Raw genomic sequence first — 8,508 nt, 5'->3', positions numbered from 1 at the left:
TGTGCCTAATTTGAGACACTGTAAACCTTGAGAAATGGCAGAAGCGTTAGTAACCTGAGCCCTTGCAGCTTTTATTTATTGTCTAGTAACAAGCAATGTGCATTGCTAGAGAACAGCTCAGATATATATCAAACGTGGCACTTAAATTCTGGATCAAGAGATGTGTTTTCAAATTTTGAATCTTTAACTCTTAGCCATAGTTCCTTCATTTATAAAACATGCATTAGGTGTAGTTTATCACTTCAGGGTTCAGCTTCCATCAGATATTCTGAAGCAGAGATCAGGTGGGTTGATAATACAGATGCTGCTAAGTAACGTTCTCTTATCTCCAAACACTACAGTCTATCTACCTGCCTGATGGGTTACTCACCACTTATCATTTCTTTATCTTATTAATAGCGTTAGCCATCATCCTCCTTTCTCCTAGCCCTGAACTAGCTCCTTTAGCCTAACACTGTTAGCTTCTTGACCAAGCAGTTTGTTAATCAGTGCCATGAGAGTCGCATGTTGTCTTTTCTTTGTCTGCAGAAGAAACTGATAATATTTAGACAAAGAGGCTTTCCCAAAATTAAGTTTATTACAGAGAAGAATTAATATAGTTGAGGAATCTGTTCACAGGAAAATGAATTTGTCACCTAGGCCAAAACAGAGTCAGCACACAGGTGCTATCTGGTGCTTCTGGGAGGATGCTTGACTCATTCAGTATTCAAGACCAGAATATGAGTAAGCTGCAGCACAAAACTAGGAGAAAGAAAATTATTTAAATGTATTACTTTGAAAGAACTTTTTTCCTTGGATCTTTTATAAGGAACTTCACTTTTTAGAGATACGGCAGAATGGTTTTAGACTGTTTTAAGCGTATTATATTTTGTCACCATCTCTTGCTATTAAATAATTTTTAATTAATTTCTTGTTTCACCTTTCCATTTCTACATTACTTCCTTACTCTCAACATTCAGCCTTTGATTGCTTTATATTTTCCATCCTTCTATTGGATCAGTTATCAAAAGTAAGCAACTACTTTTGATGTCTCATTACTAGTTTTGGAAGCTTTCTGCTTGCTTCTGGCTACAGCTGCATGACAGTTGTCATGGTGCAAATGAAGTAAATAATAGAATCTGTAGTTTAGTAAATACACGATATTCAGTTCCTATAAATAAGGCAACTAAAAAGTATGTAACTTATAAATTTAAAAAAAAAAAAAAGGTTTTCTTTCTGCTGTTTAATCTTCTGAAGGCAGAGGTGCCAACAATTGAATCAGATATCAGTGCTGGGAAAAATACATTCCTGAGTTTGACATCTGGGTCCTGCAGCTGGAGTGACTAGAAGAAGAAAGGGAAACAGTGCAGACTGTCATCAAAAGAAGGTAGTGTTGCCAAGTGAGCATGGAAATTACATACAGATGCCACTTTTTTTTTCTTAAGACAAATAGCTCAACTATACAAAAAACCAACAGCAACAACATCCGAAGATGTGCTTTGAAGTGCCTGATGGGTAAACGAGCTTTGCTTTTTTGTAAATGTAACTGGAGATGTTAGATTCTGAAGTAAAGTTCATAGTTGTGTACATTTGAACATTTGAACAAACATTGTGCATGCATTTGTATGCATAAGAAGGCAAAAAGCAAGTGTGGTATATTACTGTTTTCAAACTGCTTTCTGAATAACTCACTTTTTTTGTTTCTTGGCCCCAATTTTTCACTTTACAATATATCACTCTTGCTCAGCGCAGCACTTAAACCACACAGGCCCCACTGTAATGACTCTTGTGAAAAGCCCCAACTAACTGAAAGAAAAATTAGCTAGAATTACTTCTGGTATCTGTCACGGCAGCAGAAAAGACTGGAGAAGCCAATGCATGTGTCCTGATCAAAACATATCCAGTGGGAGTCTCTAGTGATTTCAGCAGGTGTTCAAATAAAGTACTAGGCTTCATTCTCTGTTTAAGAGGATGAGTGAGGTTACAGTAAATGGGATGACTGAGTATTAGAAGATTTGTTAGAGAGAAGCATGGTATCTTAGCTCAGCCTTTTCTTTTATTAGGTTTCAGGAAAGTGCTACTTCAATTGAACACTGCTGATCTGTCTCAAAAGCTTAATTATTTATGCTTTCAGGGGAAAAAAAAAGGTACAATAGAATCTATTTAATGCATGCAATCTTCAGTGTACCTTGCTTGCACTTTGAAATGATATATTGTATCTGAATTGACAACAGTAGATGACTATGTATAAAGCAACTGAATTTGGGTATTTCATTTCTTTGTGGCTGGAGTTTGTACCCTTTCATTTTAAAATTATTTTCTGTTGTTGAAAATACATTTTCTTTCAATATGTCTCTTTAGCATACGTATTAGGCATGGTCTACTTCCTGTCATTGCTTCAGCCAAAATACAACTTTACTAGAACCATATGATATAAGTGCTTCAACAGAAAACTGATCTATTTTCATAAATAAAATAGAAAAAGAAATGTAGACTTGAAGGTGTTTTTGAAGTTAATGACTATTTACATGTGCTGATAGTGATAGGACAAGGGGAAATGGATTTAAACTGAGACAGGAGAGGTTTACGTTAGATATTAGGAGGAAGTTTTTCACACAGAAGGTGGTGATGCACTGGAACAGGTTGCCCAAGGAGGCTGTGGATGCCCCATCCCTGCAGGCATTCAAGGCCAGGCTGGATGTGGCTCTGGGCAGCCTGGTCTGGTGGTTGGTGACCCTGCACATAGCAGAGGGTTGAAACCAGGTGATCACTGTTGTCCTTTTCAACCCAGACCATTCTGTGATTCTATGATTCTAAGTTTCTTGACTGATCAACATAATTCCTTCCAGAGAAGACAAATAATGAGGTACATCCACTAACACGTAAGTTGTGCTATGTGATACGTAAACCCTTCTGTGAATACAAGAAAGCCCTGTATGCCTACTTTGTTGAGGAAACACTGTCCAGTGAGGTCAATAAGTAATAGCATATAGTTATGAAGAATGTTTTCGCTAGAAACAGTACTAGCACTAGCTTTAATTACAGTGTGATTAGAGAAGACACACCAGAGAATTCTGCAGAAATGAAAAAAGAAGAAGATGTTTCCCTCAGAAATATTATAATGGGATTAAGAGCTATTTCTCTTTGAGATCTAAAAATAATCTGTTTTGGAAACAGTTGAGAGCCATCTGTTGGGTGTTAACAGTCTTGAAATAAATTAATGATCTGAATCTATTGTACAATTGAAAGATATCCACATACTGGAATCAATTATACCCTGTTGATAACTTCAGCTGGAAAGCTGGGTAACGTAGGGATCTGACAGCTTTCTCCTGGCTTACAAAGGTAGTCCTAGGAAGGCTGTAACATCTTCAGAGATGCACTTGCTCTGTAAATATATACAGGTTTTACAGACACAAATAATACAAAATTAGGCATCTTCTACAGCAATAAATTAATCTTAAGCAATAACTGTGTCATTGCCACGCTACCTTGTTTTGAAAATAGGATATTTAAGGCCTCTTCTATTGCAAGACCTGTAACATCTGAAAGGTTTTGGACTAAATTGCTAAGAGTGGCTGCAGTAGGAACACTTATTTAGAGAATAAGCAATTTCATTGTTGGTTATGAGGTTCTGCTCCAAGATTGCTTCAAGACTGACTTGAGGAAAAGTAATGTAGTTTGGCAGCTAAAATCTTCCCTGTAAGATACTGCAATCTGAAAGGAAAAAAGCTTGAATCCAAATCAATTCTATACAAACAAGACCTTTTCTTGTTTAGCTTGTATTATATCTTGCTGTCTTGGTGCTATCTGAAGCAGCATCAATGGGTCTTGCTACCATTTGGGAAACCTGTGTGTATTTCAGTCACACATTGTTCTTGCAGGATTTCCTTAGGCTAAGCTGCAGAAGTGAAAGAAGTCCTTTTAAGAGAGTCAGTGAATAACTAGGAAATGAGCATCAAACTAGGCATTATCTGAAGATGTTTGTTAACATGCAGGATGTTCCTTAAGGCCTCTATCTTGAATGAGAAGAGTTTTTATTCAGGAATGCTTTTTGAAAAAGCAAGAGTTCTTTTGCATGCATGTCACTATGGGCCCTACTCAGGCAAAGAATACTATTTGATGCACTTGGCACAGGTCTGCTTCTCTAGTTTCCTTGGTTATGCTGCTATACACAGCCTTAATTGGAAGAAGATTATATCATTTCAGGAGTGAGAATAGGCACAATTTACAACTTTACATGCTTGCTGATAAGTTGCTCATTTTCTACTACAAAGCCTGACTTAAATCATCAAACCTGTGGATGTGTATTGAGGGATCTCTAGAGGAAAAACGAAGCCGTGGAGGAAAGACTGTGCAATTTCACTACAAGACCAGCTGTGACCTTTATCTTGGAAAAATGCTGCTTTTCATATCTAGCTGAGAAAAAAAAAAAAAAAGAAACAACTTTATATAGGTAACATACTCTACTGCCTAGAGAGTTTCAGAGAAAGTAATTTTTTATTGCATGGTGGGATGGCAAGCAGCTGGAGAGGCATGTTTTAGAAGGGTTCCAAGTTAAGAGTACAGGCAAGGAGATAAATAAGATTAAAGTTTTCTATCAGTATATAAGACTATGACCCAAAGTGTAATCAGTTGCATTTGTGTGTGTCTATCTGTCTGTTTGTGTGTGTGACTGAAGAAGAAAAAAAATATATACCTTCCAGGAGAACATTCTTGCTTAAGGCCTTGCCTACAGAATTTACACCAACAGAACAAAATCTAGGTGGTTATCTGGGTATAATTTTTTGTAATACTGATAGTCTCAGAAGCAGTTTAAGAGAGAAGAATCCACCTTCAGACTGTGATTGATTAACTGTGAAAGCCATCCACTAAAAAGTTTAGAAGTCATAAACTGTAACATTATTAATTCAAAAGCAAAAGAGATCCTTTCAGTACGTTCAGTCCTGTGTTCATTGCATAAGAAATTATCTCTAGGGAAAAAAAGTCTTAAAAGAATATACATACTATATTCATGTTTATCTAATTAATTTACAGAGAGATTCTTAGCTCAGCAGACAGTTTTTGTATATCAAAGTCAAAGGTCTTAACATATGTCAGCCTTCTTACACAGATGTTAAGCATTTGATATCTAATAAATAATTAAACAGTGGCTTCAGTAAATCATTTGGTACACAGAATCATTTGGTTCGTTTAATGTTTGGAAAGCTACTTATTTTCACAAACAAAAATCATTCTGATAAAGCAGTTGTTTTCATACATAAAGGTGAATTTGTTGACAAGATTCACTGTGAAGGCTCTGTCAATTTATGTTAAGTCAGTGCAAAATCACACTGGAATATTAAAAACATTAACCATTATTTAGTTTGTGCTTACTGACTTGTAAATTTTGAATCACTGGCTTTTTGCTTTAGATGGTTAAGTTGGGATGGAATGAGATCTTTCAAATATGCTAGAACACTATCTGTTATCAAGTTATACCGTCTTCTCAGATATTTTAAATTAGAAGCAAAGGCATCACATCCTGCATGTGAAGACCAACAACATAAGTGTGGCTGAAGTGTGGCTCTGTCAGAGTATGATTTGATTTCTCATACCTCCCAAGTCATAAACAATTAACTGTTTCTTTTCCATAAGCCCTGTGCACTTATTGTAATGTAATGGAACAAAAAAAGCATCTGGATATAAAAGAATTATAATTAAATTACTCTTTCCAATTAGAGAAAATGGTGGGCCTTTCCCTTGATTTAGAGTTGTAATAATCATTTGTAATTTGATTTAAAAGAGGCTTATGGTTGCATTCATAAAACTTGGAAACATTAGGATTGACATGACCTCATAGGTATCTAAACAAATTACAGGCTTATAGAGGTAGGAATATATCATTAACTCTTGAGCTGACAGCATTTTTTTTTCTACTGACCTTTGGCTGGATTAAGTCCAGTCATCAGAAAATAATTCCATTTTCAGCAGCCAAGAGTTATTAGCAGGTTTTGTTGATTCGGGATTAAGTGTACCTCAGTGGCTGAAGTGCCTTTTAGGATCAGCTGTCCCTTCACCTGTGGAGTTCTGTAGAAAATGAAAGGAGAAAAACATTGTAGCTAGCTTATTTCTAGTGTACATCTTGAATTTAGTAGTGTATGAATATCATCTGCAGTTCTTTTTCATTAATGTAGGAAAGTTCTGCAGTGGTCTAGACTCCGTTTACTGACAGCTATATTTATGAGTGAGATTTCTATGAACTGGATGCTTTAAACATAAATCTTAGAAAGCTCTAGTTGAACCATAGCAGAGTACCCAAAAATCTACTGCTGTTTATGGACAAAATCATTTCAGACTTGATAGTGCCGAACAGCAAAGCTGATCTGCCTAAGCCCCAGCAGAAGTAATATACAAAGCATTGCCCAGCTTGTTTCAACAGACAGTGCTTGCTTCCATAAATGTTTTTCCAAATGCATGCTTAAGCGTATGCAAAGCATTGAACAGTAGGAGGTGCCTTATTGTACAAGCAGTGTACTTTGTCAATAGACAAAGTGATAAAACCAAGTGAGCAACAGCAAATGATGTTAATAACTGCAATATACAGGAATAGATTCTGTTCCGTTAGATGGAACTATTTGCCATTTTTGTTTCAGTAAATGAAATAAATTACAGTGGTGTATTCTTAGGGATTTATATGCTAAATTGGGGATGTCCAAACTTTTGCCTTGCCTGACTTCATTGAGTGAAGAAGAATTGTCTTGAGCTAAATATAAAGTTTCTTATATAGTTAATGTAATAAGTTAAAAATGCATTTAATTTTTTTGGTATTATTAATTAAAATAAGAAATAGGACAACAAGAACATGAAACTAGTGGGTTGCATACGTATGTGCTAGATGATACACTGGGAAACACGTCTGTACATGATACTGGTGTGTTAACAAGCTTTACCAATGCTGGTATTTCTGACTAAAGATTGATTCTGAGCAGGTAAAACGCAAATAAAATAAATAGAAGGCAGCATTTAGAATCTTGCATGCAGTAACTGTCCCCACTGATGATTCAATAGTAGGAAGGATAACTGGCTACCTGTGTCAATTTCATGTGTAAATGGTGCCTGATAGTAATTATTAGTAATCTGTGAAAATGTCCCTAATCTTTTATGAATTTCTTACTGAAACAGAGCTGAAGGTGGATTTTCACAAACAGGAGGAGGGATGGGTAAACCACTTGTTTCCCTTTAGTGCCTTCAGTCAAAGGTTTTAAGTAAGTTTATATAAGAGGACACATCAGATGTGTGGCTTTTAGAGGGCCTAATGGGCCTCTGTTCGGCAAGCAACTGAAAGAGTACTTGTCAAGTGTGTGCTATTAGGGAAAGAATTTTCAAATGGATTAGCTTTAGAAACAGGAATTATCCTAGAGGTATAGAAAAAACTTTGTTCTGAATTGTAGTTGTTAATGAAACTGCTGACTGGATGAAGAGGCTCTCTTTCAAACACCTGGGTAGCAGCGTAGTTCTAAAATTTCACAGGCAAAGGATCTGGCATCTCTCATCTGTCACAAATTTTATTAGGGAGTGTCCACAAAGTGCCCAATGAATTGAACACAATTTCTTAATATTCCTTCCACGTTAAACTGTAGGAAGAAGTGAGAGTGTATAGATTCAGGGATTCATGGTTCTTGAGTATTTTTATTCTCTGGGCTCAGCGTGGTCAGATTAGTGTACACTACAATGAATATTCATGCAGTTGTCAGACTCTCCCCTTCATTGTAGAGTGATAGAACAATACAGCTCCACATATTCACACCATACAATCTGAGTTTATTTAGGCTGGATTCAACATTCTGTGGAACTAAGTTTGAGTTTGTGGTGGGGACTTAATATTTTTTCCTAAACATTATTCCTAACAAGAGGCAATTTGGTATGAATCAATAGATTAATTATAAGTAGGGAGAGTCACAGCATTACACTTAAGGTAAATTCTTGGCATTTTTCTTAAAAGGAAGTCTTGATGAAACATAGTTGCTCTTAAATACGAGACTTTCTCTCTGCCTTTTAAAAAGTATATGAACATACACCCTATTCTGAAAGTTCTGTGAGCTGTGAGTGAATACGTTCAATTTGATAATCAATAGGAGCTATAATCAAGAACATGATTAATTGCACTATTATAGATCTATTTAGTTTTAAATACTGCTATTCACACAGAATCACAGAATCACCAAGATTAGAAAAGACCTACAAATCATCCAGTCCAACCATCCACCAATCACCAATAGTTCTCAAGTTCAACATTCAAGATGCCATGTTTGAGCCTTGTTTCAGAGACTAGCCCCCTTCAGGGCCACTGTCACATATTCAGCAGGTAACCATGCTTTGGTTACAGCGAAAGCAGTGTTCATGTGCCTTAAAGAAGGACATCTCATTGTCTCCTCTCCTTTTCAACCTCTTCCCCTCTACCTGAGAGCTGTTTGATGATTGTTCAACTGTTTGTCTGCTTTCTCAGGGAAGTTCTGGCAAGATAACTAAAGCTGTCAAACAACAGCT

This window comes from Coturnix japonica, chromosome 7 (assembly GCF_054131305.1).
Source record: "Coturnix japonica strain WE chromosome 7, WE-NBRP24, whole genome shotgun sequence".
NCBI classification, from domain to species: Eukaryota; Metazoa; Chordata; class Aves; order Galliformes; family Phasianidae; genus Coturnix; species Coturnix japonica.
Note: the sequence above shows the minus strand (reverse complement) of the source record.